We start from the raw sequence: 14930 nt of genomic DNA, 5'->3' as shown, positions 1-14930 counted from the left end.
GCTTAATTTGTAAATCGGTAGGTGCCGGAACAAAATGTGAGCACCAGAGGGGGTGACCTGGGGAGCTCTGAGGTAACGGAACGCATGAGAAAAAAATCACCTTTATAATAAATCATTGCATGCATATCATCACATTGCATAGTGGCATACAGAAGTTGCACAAATGGGTAATATTTTAATAGTCTAGGGTCCGGAAWWWWWTTKTCCTTTTTTAAACGCATTTCATGCAATTCTATGTCATTTTACATGACTGGAGACTTTGGCTGAATATTTTTTAATGCYGCACAAATGAGCRAAATGACAGGCTACTTTGACACTGACAAACTGAGAATCTGAGATAAATAAAAACGACTGTGTTGAATCCATCAATAGCCTAGGCCTAGGTGTGTGGAGACACATATTGTAGGCTATAATATGAGGAGGACACTAGTCCTAAAAATGCTTTCCAGTGTCACTGACTGACCCAATGATGCGCAGCTCTCTTGCCGGTGATTGCCGATGCGTTCGTACCAAAAGCCTATATATCTCTTGCTTTACTTTGTAAAACAATATTTGGAAATTAATCAAATATTTTGTTAGCCTAGAGCAGACAGATTAGAGTCCTCTCTTTTCAGCAGGAGCCATTTTCTTTCCAACCTGTGTTTTCCTGCGATTGTATTTGAAATATAGTGAAAGGCCTGTCTTGTCTGCATGCTGTTCACTGACAGGTTTGCTGTGTTCCGGACTGTAGGCTATGCCTTGTTATTGGGCTACACACAATCCACAGCTAGGCACATTTTTAAAGACGCTATTGATCCTCTGTGACTAAAATATWGTCATTTTCATGGTGTAGTAGGCTATTCTGAATGGTTTCAATTATTTCTGAACAGACAGCAGTAATTCTATAACGTTGGCAAATGTATTTCAATTTATCGGGTTGCTTGACAGCCTCCCAGAACTCTTCGCCTGGCTATATTCTATTAAGGAAATTGAAATATTTGAAGTTCGCAACGTGGAGAGATGAGAGTTGCGGCTCATGTTATCAGAGCAGAGAGAAGGGAGAGAGATCATAGAAAGTGAATCTTCATTCTAGTTCTGTGAGAGATACAGGCACACATCTCACACAGCCACGAGTTGGTCTCAAGCATAGGATACAATGAGGCACAATCATACTGGAAATTCAGGCCGGCGCAACCCGATCATATTAGAATATCAGGCAGTAGAATTGACGAAAGAGGCAACTAAATTAGTACATTATAAAAAGTAAATGTTTATGCATAGACTAGAGAGGTACGGCATAGGCAAATATTCAGAACAAATCAGTCTCAAAACGGAGAGGTGCCGGATCCTGTCCCGGCAGGACTGGCTCAAATGAAGCAATGTGCGAGTACGTTCATATGATGTGGTAACATACAAAATGCATTGTAGCCAGTTTCCTTTGGAAGGGTCCAGCTGAATGGCTTCTCGGTAGTAACCCTCTGCCTCAGTCTTCTGCCCCTAGGAGACAAAACAGGAACGTTTGATAGCTACTGTGATCAGTTACAAGTCATCAGTCATTAATTTGCGATTTAGCTGATTGCGAGCTCTCGCAGTGGTTCCTGTTTCTGGTACGGGCGTAATTGTGCGGCCTGCAATTAGATTTACTCAAAACCCAAAACAGACGTGAGTTGCATATGGTAGAAGATTGAACATGCAGGAGAAACCAGAAACCACCCACTCTCTCTCGTAAATGAGATTTAGCAAATATTTCACAGTCGAAATGTGGACGGGGAAATCAGCAGTAAATTTGAACAACCGTTCCATATGCCCTGATGTGCCAGGTTGTTTCAAACAATCACCATATCCTGTAGGGCAACAACAATCATCTGAGTTACTCTGCATCTGCTACGGATTATTTTCCTACGCTTTCATGCATGAGTTGACACGTGGTAGCAGGGCCTCAACTGTAAACCAGAAACTGTACTCTATAGAGAACGCTCCAAACCCCTTTCCCCCAGCAGCAGAGTGTGTGTGTGTCACACTATCACTTTTTCCTGTCAGAGAGTGTGTATCGCACTATAGCCTCGCAACAAACTGAAAGCGATACCGCCTGCCTGTGTGTACGGTCCCCCCTCCCCATTGTTCACGCTTCAGCACTGATTGCTTCCATATTGGCTATGGATTTGCCATTCTACATAGAATAAGTGGACTGGGCATATTAGGTTTGGTTCATTAACTATCTCATCGTTCCCGTGTTCGCTCTAAATGAAAGAAGAAGACAACTAATTGTCCAGATGACTTTATGTCATGGGTTGGCGCCCCCCTTGGGTTGTGCCGTGGCGGAGATCTTTGTGGCTATACTCGGCCTTGTCTCAGGATGGTAAGTTGGTGATTGAGATATCCCTCTATGGTGTTGTGGGGGCTGTGCTTTGCAAAGTGGGTGGGGTTATATCCTGCCTGTTTGGCCCTGTTCGGGGTATCATCGGATGGGGCCACAGTGCTCCTGACCCCTCCTGTCTCAGCCTTCAGTATTTATGCTGCAGTAGTTTATGTGTCGGGAGGCTAGGGTCAGTTTGTATATCTGGAGTACTTCTCCTGTCTTATCCGGTGTCCTGTGTGAATTTGAGTATGCTCTCTCTAATTCTCTCTTCTTCTTCTTTCTTTCTCTCTCTCTCTCGGGGACCTGAGCCCTAGGACCATGCCTCAGGACTACCTGGCATGATGACTCCTTGCTGTCCCAGTCCACCTGGCCGTGCTGCTACTCCAGTTCAACTGTTCTGCCTGCGGCTATGGAACCCTGACCTGTTCACCGGACGTGCTACCTGTCCAGACCTGCTGTTTTCAGCTCTCTAGAGACAGCAGGAGCGGTAGAGATACTCTCAATGATCGGCCATGAAAAGCCAACTGACATTTACTCCTGAGGTTTTGACTTGTTGCACCCTCGACAACTACTGTGATTATTATTATTTGACCATGCTGGTCTATTTATGAACATTGAACATCTTGGCCATGTTCTGTTATAATCTCCACCCGGCATAGCCAGAAGAGACTGGCCACCCTCATAGCCTGGTTCCTCTCTAGGTTTCTTCCTAGGTTTTGGCCTTTCCAGGGAGTTTTTCCTAGCCACCGTGCTTCTACACCTGCATGCTTGCTGTTTGGGGTTTTAGGCTGGGTTTCTGTACAGCACTTTGAGATATCAGCTGATGTAAGAAGGGCTATATAAATACATTTGATTTGATTTGATGTCATATTTTCCCTGGCTCCTTTCCCAGCCGCAGTGTCAGAAGGTGGACTGTTAAACACAATACTGTGGTCCTTCAATGGACTGGGCCATGTCGCATTTGGAGGATTGCGAGAGGTGGTAACGTTAAATGTACATGAAYGCTAGGTTTGTCACACTCTGATCTGTTTCACCTGTCTTTGTGCTTGTCTTCACCCATCTCTTCCCATTATCCCCTGTGTATTTATACCTGTGTTCTCCGTTTGTCTGTTGCCAGTTCATCTTGTCTTGTCAGGTCTCACCAGCGTGTTTTCCCATCTCATTGCTCTCTCTAGTTCTGTTTCCTAGTTTCCCCGGTTCTGACCATTCTGCCTGCCCTGACCCCGAGCCTGCCTGACGTTCTGTACCTGCCTGACTCTGACCCATTTACGAACCTCTGCCTGTCCTGACCCCGAGCCTGCCTGCTGTTCAGTACCTTATTGACTCTGCCCTGGATTACAGACCTCTGCCTGCCTTTGACCTGTCTTTTGCCTGCCCCCTGTTTGGGTCAATAAACATCTGTGACTCTAGCTGTCTGCATCTGGGTCTTATCCTAAGTTCTTGATGAGATTGTTTTTTTATTCCTCTGACCCTCTTATCTAGCGTATTCGAGCCTGTCTTGGGAGAGAGTAGCCGGCCTCAGAGGGCTTTAGCGGGTAGCATTAGCACCAACTCCGAGTGTAGCCAGCCACAGAGGGCTTTAGTGGTTAGCGTTAGCGCCGGCTCCGGCTCCGAGTGTAGCCAGCCACAGAGCTCGTAAATAACATCAGCGCCGGCAACGGGAGAGAGGCCCTCCAACAGAGAGCGGTGCCTAGCTCTTGGTAGGACACGTCAGGACTCTGCACTGCACTGTGTAATCATCCGCCTGGCGACAACACTCTCCTGTGATGTATGTCCAAGGGAGATGATCTGAGACAGGAACTGGAAGTTACCGGGCGGAATAGGGCTCTTCTGGTCATGTCTGGCTGTGTCCTAAAGAAAGGCCCTGGTCAAAAGTAGTGCACTATATCAGGATTATGGGGGCATTTCCGACRCACACTCAGTCTAGGCTCCTGGTTACTGTGAATGAAGAGTTCAAAGCCAAACTGAACAAAGAACAAACCACAAATCTATACAATCTCACTAACCCCATTAAAGTACATGACTCTTTACGAATGAAACAGGGAAGTCACGTACTGTAGTACACGTCAGGGTGAGGTGGGACTTGAGTCTGACACTTTGACCCTTTCCCCGAGTCGGTTGACTCCTTATGAGCCAGCTGCATTATCAATACGTAGGTCCGCCGTGGCAAGACGGCCCAAAATCTCTCCCTGATTGAGGGATTTAATAAGGAAGCGGGGTAATTGCATTAAGTCCTGTCCGGCAGCCCATTGTCCCGGGTCTGGTCGTGTCCTAATCTCCTGTTGTTGAAGGGCTCTGTTATGAGGGGCCACTCGTGGCTCAGGGCCCCGGATGTAGGGACCTGGGGGACCCAGCAGATGTCCAGCTGTGCTGTGGTGACTCGGGTCTGAACCCAGGGAGACTGTGGGTGGGGGTTTGGGGGAATGGAACTCAAATCAGATTAGGAAAAGGGGAAATTAGTGAGTTTGGGAGCGAGACCCTTCCTCAGCCCAGACCGGACCCCTAGGGGTGCAGCTGTAACCCCTCCGATATCAGTGAGGAGGATAGAAGGAGAGATGGGATGGATGATGTGGTACGCTGAAGAGCAAAACCTCCTGTAGATTCCTAGTACCTCAGGCTGTGGAAGGAGAAGAACAGAAGGTCAAACTCCTCACAAGGGCTCAGCAGGACTGGTTCAGTGGGTTCTAACAGGGTTCCTCTCCATAAAGTCCTCCTAACTAACCCAAGTCAGCTGTGAACACATGTTGTCACGCACGTTTTTCTCTCCCCAAAACACTGTGGGAGTGAATGAGAGAGGTGGATGGAAGGGGGTTGGGGGGCAGAGTGCACCTCAGAACAAACAGCCAAACCTGTAGGGGAGAAGTCTGGGAAGGAAATACTGGACCCAGCAGGCCTAGCTGGAGCACTTCATCACACACCACACCACCACACCACAAACGCACACCCACACCCACACACACACACACACACACACACACACACACACACACACACACACACACACACACACACACCTCCCCATAAAGACATTCCCTATGGCTGTGACCTTGAGACAATCACACACCCAGCGGAGAGCCTGATAGTTTGACAGGTCTGTTTTTCCAAGCTTGTACCCTAAGACAATAATTATTCCTCAATCCATTGTCTCCTTGGTTGTCATATGAACAAAGTTTATAGTGGCAGATGTTTGTCTCTCTGCTATTTTATCTCAAATATCTCCAAAAAATGCAATTAGCCTAAAATAAAAAACCCATCTTGCATTTGCATACCATTATCCTACGTGTCTTTTTCCTTTAGGCCACCAAAGACAAAAGCATTCATTTACCCATCAAGGTTCAACAACTCCAAAATGGCTTTAGATCTGGGCCGCTGTCTGCTCAACATGCAGCTCAGTCTTGATCTATCAACTCCCAGGCTTTTTACAATGATCACAACTCCTCTGGCCCAGACAGGGAAATCAATGGGATGAACTGGCCGGGCCCAAACTCACTCACTATTCATCAGCCCTCRGGCCKAGGTSTAATTATACGTAACCACTGTGATTATTACCAAGATGAAAGTTTGCTTTGCTTCATCACGCTTTGTGTGAGCCAAAGCCTATTTGAGATTGTGTGGACAGTCAGGAAGGACACTGGAGGACAAGGAGTGAAGTGAATGGATTAGAATAGAGGCAGGTTGTAGCTACATTGATGGTAATGATGTTAGAGGTCATTTCCAGTGCAGCTGKAGAACGTTTTTCTATCTGTTAACTAACTTCATGAATGGTCTTAAAAGTGTCAAAGTGTTGTAGTCTAGTGGTTAACAATACCTACATTATGACCACCTGCTCTTTCCATGACATAGACTGACCAGGTGAATCSAGGTGAAAACTATGATCCCATATTGATGTCACTTGTTAAATCCACTTCAATCAGTGTAGATGAAGAGGAGGAGACAGGTTAAGAGGTTTTAAGCCTTCTTGTGTGGAATGCTTTCAACATCTTGTAGAGTCCATGTCCAATGAATTGAGGCTGTTCTGAGGGATAGAGGGGTGGCAGATAAATATTAGGAAAATGTTCCTAATGTTTGGTATACTTAGTGCATATAGCTATATTATATATTATATAAGCCCTATTGGTTAACAAGGTCGTGGTGAAAATGAGCTTCCTATTGGACAAGTTCAAGTCCATTTCATTTTAGGTGAGGCTTTGTTTGTTGTTGTATTTTAAGCAACCAAGTGTTTGCCAGACCAAAGAGTGATGCTTCTGCGCATGTGTGAATGATGTTCTGATCATGTGTATATTTTCTACTTTATGCGTAGAGAACAGGCTACTGAGGTGAATGGTGCTGTTTATTAAAAGTTAGATCAACGTCTGCAAGATCACATATGTAGTATTCTACATAACAGAACCAGATATAACAGCATAGTATAATGTACATGGAGACAACACCGATGGGCTACTTGGAGACAACACCGTGGGCTACTTGGAGACAACACCGTGGGCTACTTGGAGACAACACCGTGGGCTACTTGGAGAAACACCGTGGGCTACTTGGAGACAAACACCGTGGGCTACTTGGAGACAACACCGTGGGCTACTTGGAGACAACACCGTGGCTACTTGGAGCAACACCGTGGGCTACTTGGAGACAACACCGTGGGCTACTTGAGACAACACCGTGGGCTACTTGGAGACAACACCGTGGGCTACTTGGAACAACACCGTGGGCTACTTGGAGACAACACCGTGGGCTACTTGGAGACAACAACCGTGGGCTACTTGGAGACAACACCGTGGGCTACTTGGAGACAACACGTGGGCTACTTGAGACACACGTGGGCTACTGGAGACAACACGTGGGCTACTTGGAGACAACACCGGGGCTACTTGGAGACAACACCGTGGCTACTTGGAGACAACACCGTGGGCTACTTGGAGACAACACCGTGGCTACTTGGAGACAACACCGTGGGCTACTTGGAGACAACACCGTGGGCTACTTGGAGACAACACCGTGGGCTACTTGGAGACAAACACCGTGGGCTACTTGGAGACAACACCGTGGGCTACTTGGAGACAACACCGTGGGCTACTTGGGACAAACACCGTGGGCTACTTGGAGACAACACCGTGGCTACTTGGAGACAACACCGTGGTACTGAACAACACCGTGGGCTACTTGGAGACAACACGTGGCTACTTGGAGACAACACCGTGGCTACTTGAGACAACACCGTGGGCTACTGGAGACAACACCGTGGCTACTTGAGACAAACACGTGCTACTTGGAGACAACACCGTGGGCTACTTGGAGACAACACCGTGGGCTACTTGGAGACAACACCGTGGGCTACTTGGAGACAACACCGTGGGCTACTTGGAGAACAACACCGTGGGCTACTTGGAGACAACACCGGGCTACTTGGAGACAACACCGTGGGCTACTTGGAGAACAACACCGTGGGCTACTTGGAGACAACCCGTGGCTACTTGAGACAAACACCGTGGCTACTTGGAGACAACACCGGCACTTGAGACAACACGTGGCTACTTGGAGACAACACCGTGGCTACTTGAGACAACACCGTAGGCTACTTGGAGACAACACCGTGGGCTACTTGGAGACAACACCGGGGCTACTTGGAGACAACACCGTGGGCTACTTGGAGACAACACCGTGGGCTACTTGAGACACACCGTGGCTACTGGAGACAACACCGTGGCTACTTGGAGACAAACACCGTGGGCTACTTGGAGACAACACCGTGGGCTACTTGGAGACAACACACGTGGGCACTTGGACACACGTGGCTACTGAGACAACCACGTGGGCTACTTGAGACAACACCGTGGCTACTGGACAACACCGGGCTACTTGGACAACACCGAGCGACTTGGAGACAACACCGTGGCTACTTGGAGACAAACACCGTGGGCTACTTGGAGAAACACCGTGGGCTAACTTGGAGACAACACCGTGGGCTACTTGGAGACAACACCGTGGGCTACTTGAGACAACACCGTGGCTACTTGGAGACAACACCGTAGCTACTGAGACAACCACCGGGGCTACTTGGAGACAACACCGTGGGCTACTTGGAGACAACACCGGTGGGCTACTTGGACGAACAACCACCGTGGGCTACTTGGAGACAACACCGTGGGCTACTTGGAGAACAACACCGTGGGCTACTTGGAGAACAACACCGGGGCTTACTTGGAAGACAACACCGTGGGCTACTTGGAGACAAACACCGTAGGCTACTTGAGACAACACCGTGGCTACTTGGAGACAACACGCGTAGGCTAACTTGGGAACACCGTGGCTACTTGGAGACAACACCGTGGCTACTTGAGACAAACACCGTGGGCTACTTGGAGACAACACCGTGGGCTACTTGGAGACAACACCGAGGGCTACTGGACAAACACCGTGGCTACTTGGAGACAACACCGTAGCTACTTGGAGACAAACACCGTGGGCTACTTGGAGACAACACCGTGGCTACTTGGAGACAAACACCGGGCTACTTGGAGACAACCACCGTGGGCCTACTTGGAAGACAACACCGTGGCTACTTGGAGACAACACGTGGGCTACTTGGAGACAACACCGTGGGCTACTTGGAGACAACACCGTGGCTACTTGGAGACAACACCGTGGGCTACTTGGAGACAACACCGTAGGCTACTTGGAGACAACCACCGTGGGCTACTTGAGACAACACCTGGGCTACTTGGAGACAACACTGTACAACTCAACAAGATCTAAATGTATATCAAAATAAAAATGATCACGATCCAATGGTTGGTATGCAGATGCTGCATGCTTCACAGTTAAAACTTGAAGAATGATCCTTCACGATTGAATGCGGTGGTGTTTTTGTCTTACAGTAACAGTATACTATGCTGTTATATCCGGTTCTGTTATGTAGAATACTACATTATGTGATCTGGCAGACATTGACTCAGCGTTGATCTAACTTTATTAAACAAGCACYATTCACCTGAGTAGCCTGTTCTCTACACATRAAGTAGAAATATACTAATGCRCAGAACGTCATCCGCAGAAGCTTCGGGATCATTAGTTGGCGACTAACGTTCCYGAAAAAGTCCAATCCGCAGCCACGGCCTGTATACAAAGAATCTCACAACRCGGTCACCATGCAAACCATTCTAAGGCGTGGCATCATTCTGAGAACTCACACTGCCTACCTGCTCGACTAGYTTTGGCTTGGTGAGAGCGTGTGTGCCTGTGTRGTATAAGCSAGCCGCATTTCGTTTAGAACTGAGAGAAGAAGTTAAGGGCTATTCTGAGGTAGTTCACAAGGAACAGGTAAGAGTTGGACAGTCACTTCCATCASACAGCAGTGGTCTTGTATCCGTTGTGCTGTGGCTACTGTAATTAGCGGTTAACACTGAAGAGGCCTTTCTTAAAGAGGCAATCTGCGATTACTAAATCTATTTTGGGATTTTAAATTAAAGAATAAAACTTACTGTATAAATGCCTCATGAGCTTAGTTCAACTGTCATACCYCATCAGAACCCAAAATATAAGCTTGTTTTACTCYAATGTTTGTAAACAGTGTAATTGTTAACAAACACTGTATAGCCTYAACACATGGTTAAAACTATCCTTTTGATATCATGRATGGCCAKTCCTTGCATCAACAGYTCTGTCTATGAATTTTWAAGTGGTTACAGCCACTCCCTTTAYYAAAACAGTGGTGGGTTGACTGATGTGTTCTTGTTTGAACTGCAGATTGCCCCTTGAAAGGGATAGCACACTCCCAATRTAAACTGGACCTACAGGACTTCCCACTCATCTCTGTAGATTGAGACAGACATTCGACAGTCATTCTCCTTCTAACAGGTTCACCATGGAGAGAAAAAGCMTATTTGMTCTTKCCACCTGTTGCTTCCCCTGGCTTTGGTCTCTGCAGATCCRCCAACTCTCAACTCTATAAGTAACTTCAKGAACTTTGAATTTGGCCACARCTTCCCACGCCATGGCCTGATGCTACTCCACCATTTTGCTAACAATGTCCTCGTTGGYAAAAACAACACCAACAGCAACAGCCTAATCACACCAGTCTTTGTGCCATCAAGGGGAGACTGGGGCTTCCAGTGGTACGATAACGCTAAACAGGTGCTTGCATCCCTGAAGGAACCTGCTTCCTACACGGTAGGGAATCTCAACACACAGTCTCCACGAGGGCTTGGCACCTACCTCCTTACGTCACTCAAAGCTATTACCTCATGCCCTGGTCCATAGAGAACAATAGGGACAGAATCATCCTCAAAATGCAGGGGATTGTGGTGGAGGCAGTCTACATAACACAGCACTACCCACAAGACGACCCCCGCAGCAAGCAGTACGACCCTGATAACACCTTCCTCCTAAGTGTCAACCTCCTGAGAGAAATCCAGAGCCTATCTAACAACTGGGGGGACAGTGTGTCTGTGTTTCTGTATGTTGCCGGCTACAATACGCACTCCAGATCCTTCTCAGAGACATACTCCATGAGGGAATTCACTAAACAGCTGTGTGGGGGTAAATGTGCAAATACTCAAAATACTCAGGTTGCTAACCACATGGAGTGTCTTGGCATCAAGCTGGAGGTGAGATCAACTGAAAACTGGAACAACGGGTACGCCAGAATTAWATGGACAAACGTCCCAAGGAGTCTGCTGGATGTGGGGATGATGGTAGCCCTCTACGCGGACAATAAAATGACCTCTGTTACCCCCCTTGGCACGTGCAGCTACGGAAGCTTCGACGCCAATGTATACCTAAACCCCGGCCTGCAGGTCAGGCTCCTGATCAACTTGCACTCTGTCATCATGAGCAGCCCTAAGTATGATGACTCTGACCGGAAGATTCCTGTTAACATACCTCCAGTTGACTCTGATGTCAGTCTGCAGCTCTACACTAAAGATGGCCACGCCTGCGCTCGCCTGTTCATCAAGAAGACCTTCACTGATTGGAAGAAYAAACTCTATTACACCTGGGTTGGATTCTACTCCTCTAACAAAATTGAACATACATTTTATTATGACACTTGGCAGTGGGCTGTTTTGTTCMCTAAACAGGTGGACAACGACACAGACCCAGATTATGATATCTACACCTACAGGTCTGACATGTCTATCTCGCCCGGGGTCGAAGCTCGATTCTTCTATAAAATAACATTTTCTGAAAAGTATGTCCTCACGCACTGCCCCATGGGAATCTTAATGCTGTCCAACCATCATTTTCTCTCCATTATCTCAACATTATATTATACAAGGATCATTCTCATAGAGGCAGAGATAGAAGAGGGCCAAGGTGCTATTGAACCGAACATTTCCAATGCTATGGGGGTCACACAAAGCATCTGGTTCCTCTCATTTGGATTGTAATCATATGGTTTCCATGGCAACGTAACATTTCTGAATTCTACTTTGAWAGTATTCTGACGTAAGTAGGAACTAGCGTCAAACGCCTCAGACCCTGTAACCGGTCACATATATTTCAATGCATATCTGAAACGTGTCAAAACTGCACGATTCTGCACGGGATGACTGGCAGAAATTGATTCAAAGGAATACAAATATTATTTTCTACACATCAGATCATACCTGATGCGCTTCCTTGAGTTGTCCTGAACTTTCTACTTTGTTATGAAAATACAAATTATTACTCCTTTCCCATATTTAGGCTATTTTACATATTTTCTTATTAGCCTTATGAACATAGACATTTTGTTTGTATCTGTACTAGAATGGTAAAAAAAAGACATCAAATGAAACAGAAATGTCTGTATTGGTTGATATTGCAAAGAAATATCAGATATCCCAGAATATCCACATCAGTGCATCTCTAGTTTCTGTCTTTTGTCGTGTTCTGTTGTAAAAAATGTAATAAAAAKKCACTTTTATGCAGCTGTAATCAATGAATGTGAGGAATTGTCTGGCCTTAAAGAGGTTGGTAGAGGAGGGACTTACAATGATGGACAGGAGTTTCCCGTAGGTCAGGTGTGCGGGGATGTGGTCTGGCTTGGCCCTGAGCGACTCTCTGTACCAGTGGCCCGCCTCCTCCAGCCTATTCAGCCTCATGTAGGCCTCTCCTGTTAGGGGTTAAAGGTCACAGGTCATGGGCGATACGGCCTCTCCTACTGTATGGGGGGGTCAACATTCAGAGGTCAGAGGAAAGGGGTCGTAGAGAGACCCATGACTCAATGKYTTCTCTGACACTTTATAATAAGAGGAAGACTCGTATCAAAGATGTTGTATGATGGGTTCTGTGACTTTCCTTTCTATCTATCACCAACCGGTCGATCGTGATCCAAGCATCCTAGTTGATCACCAAACATTTCTGTACAAAACCCAATGATAAAGCCTTGCATTCCTATTTTTTTTATTCGTTTTTGCGCTGTTGGTGCACTTGATTCAGCAGTCCTATCCCCGGGAAAGTAAAGTGTTCCCATTTTGAACCATTTCATGTGTGTGAATGTAGAACTCCGCCTACCCGGCAAGCCGAGAGAGCAAATCAAGTGCACCTATAGGCCTACCGTTGGCCAATCAAATACCTCAGAGTTGATACTGTGAGATTTCAAAACCATGACTAGAGAGAGCAAAGAGCTGCTGTTTTATGAGTAAGTTCATGTTGTTGTTACTCAGCACTGCCAACACTTTGTTCAACACTTTCATAAGCCATAAAATATGTTTCTCCCTACTTCCACTCATGCTAAAACCAGCACTGCAGCTGCAATTAATGAGTATAGCAATTTGTTCTATGACCTGTTGTTATTAGCTGCTTGTGTCTTTTTTAATATCGAGGTATATTTCACTTTCTCTGGCATTAGGAAGTAAAACATGAATTGGTGCATGAGGCAAAAAATAATGCAGTGCGACTTAAGTTTCCCCATCAGCTGGAAGACTGTCCCCTTTTCTCAGAGGAGGAAGGGAGAGCGGAGGGACAGTGAGTCGGGTGAGAGCAGACTCACCACTACCTTCCATGCAACCAAGAGAGTATTTACACAGCACAATGTAAAAACTGCTGGTTGCATGGAAGCTACCTCACCGCTGCTCTCTCCCTGCCTGTGACTTCTGATATGATGACATGCTCCAGTGCTCCCAGTGTCTGATGAATAGAGTTCTATAATAGATCTCCAACAGGTGCACGGCTGATAACAAGGCAGATGGAGCCCRACCCATTTCCAGTCCTCCATTCCTAAAAACACTCGTCATTCCACCAATAAAAAATAAATATTCCTCCGTTAAATTAAACCCCTGACCCCAATTTCAGTTGGAACGTGACCAGTTTCTCTCGGAGAATGTCTCTGTTCTCAAAGCCGTGAGAATCCCAGATCTGATCCCAGCGCAGCGGCGCCGATCCCCGGGGCCCAGATGACAGCCCCCCTCTCACCTGAACAAACACTCTCCCTCTTCTCAGGCCCCCACCACGCGTCATCCCAAGAATGTTGCCGACACGGCACAGCAATCTCAACCATGCAATCAGGAAGGGCTTCTAATAATGTMATTAGTGATAGAATAACACAACATGGGACATGACTTATTATAGCCAGCTTAGTTTGAATTCCCTTCGAATCCTGATTCACATCTACATTAGGATTGCCTGCATATTTTGGAGCTGTGGTGTTGGAATGGAATTAAACCGATGTTATCTGCTTAAAGCACATCAAATAGCTTCGYTTCATGGAGATAATATGGGGAAATCTCTTTTTGGGGGGGAAACTGAAGACCATACGCAGGTTGTTCTACTACCACCAGAATGAGTCATTCTAAACACATATTCCTCAATTACATGAATCAAAGATGAGGAGAATTATCATATGTGATAGGTAGAATTAAGAAGATATTTGGATGATTAAAGTCGTCTCCCTGTGCCAAGTCTTCCTCGTCACGCGTCAAAGTTGTTGCCAATACCAGCTTTCACCTTCAGCAATTGGCTAAGTCAAAAGCCTGACATGGCTCCAGATAGACTGTCAAACTAAATCACCTCAGCGGACAAATTAGTTTGCTTCCCCATGAACAGAATACAGAGATACCTGTCTCTCCATTTCAATTTCCTGACTGGCAGCCCTGCAGAACACTGTGCTAGACAGGGATCTAGTGGTAGAGTGGAGAGCGATCTAGGGTTAGAGTGGAGAGTGATCTTCAGGTAGAGTGATGGTGGAGTGGAGAGTGATTAGGGTAGGAGTTGATGTTGGAGTATGAGAGCGATCTAGGGTGAGTGGAGAGTGATCTAGGTAGAGTGGGAGAGTGATCTTTAGGGTTAGAATGGAGAGTGATCTAGGTAGAGTGAGGATCCAGTGGAGAGTGATGCAGGGTAGAGTGATGTATGGTAGAGTGAGAGTGATCTAGGGGAGTGATGGTAGCGTGGGAGAGCGATCTAGGGAGAGTGGAGAGTGATCTAGGGTAGAGTGATGGTGGAGTGGAGAGCGGAGGCGGGTAGGTGAGGGAGTGAGATGAAGTAGATCCAGAGAGGAGAGTGAGGGTAGGTTAGAGTGGAGAAGTGATCCTAGGGTAGAGTGATGGTAGAGCGAGGAGAGTGATCTAGGGTAGAGTGGGAGAGTGATCCAGGGTAGAGTGATGGAGAGTGGAGA

At 46.7% G+C, this 14930-nt stretch overlaps 1 pseudogene; it reads right to left on the bottom strand.

The window, feature by feature from the left end:
• The window catches only part of LOC112079123 (protein O-mannosyl-transferase TMTC2-like), a 30302-nt pseudogene that overhangs the window by 5436 nt on the left and 9936 nt on the right, over positions 1 to 14930 (bottom strand).

The sequence above is a fragment of the Salvelinus sp. IW2-2015 genome, unplaced genomic scaffold (assembly GCF_002910315.2).
Source record: "Salvelinus sp. IW2-2015 unplaced genomic scaffold, ASM291031v2 Un_scaffold6965, whole genome shotgun sequence".
Classification (NCBI taxonomy): domain Eukaryota; kingdom Metazoa; phylum Chordata; class Actinopteri; order Salmoniformes; family Salmonidae; genus Salvelinus; species Salvelinus sp. IW2-2015.
Note: the sequence above shows the minus strand (reverse complement) of the source record. Positions and strands in the feature narration are given on the sequence as shown.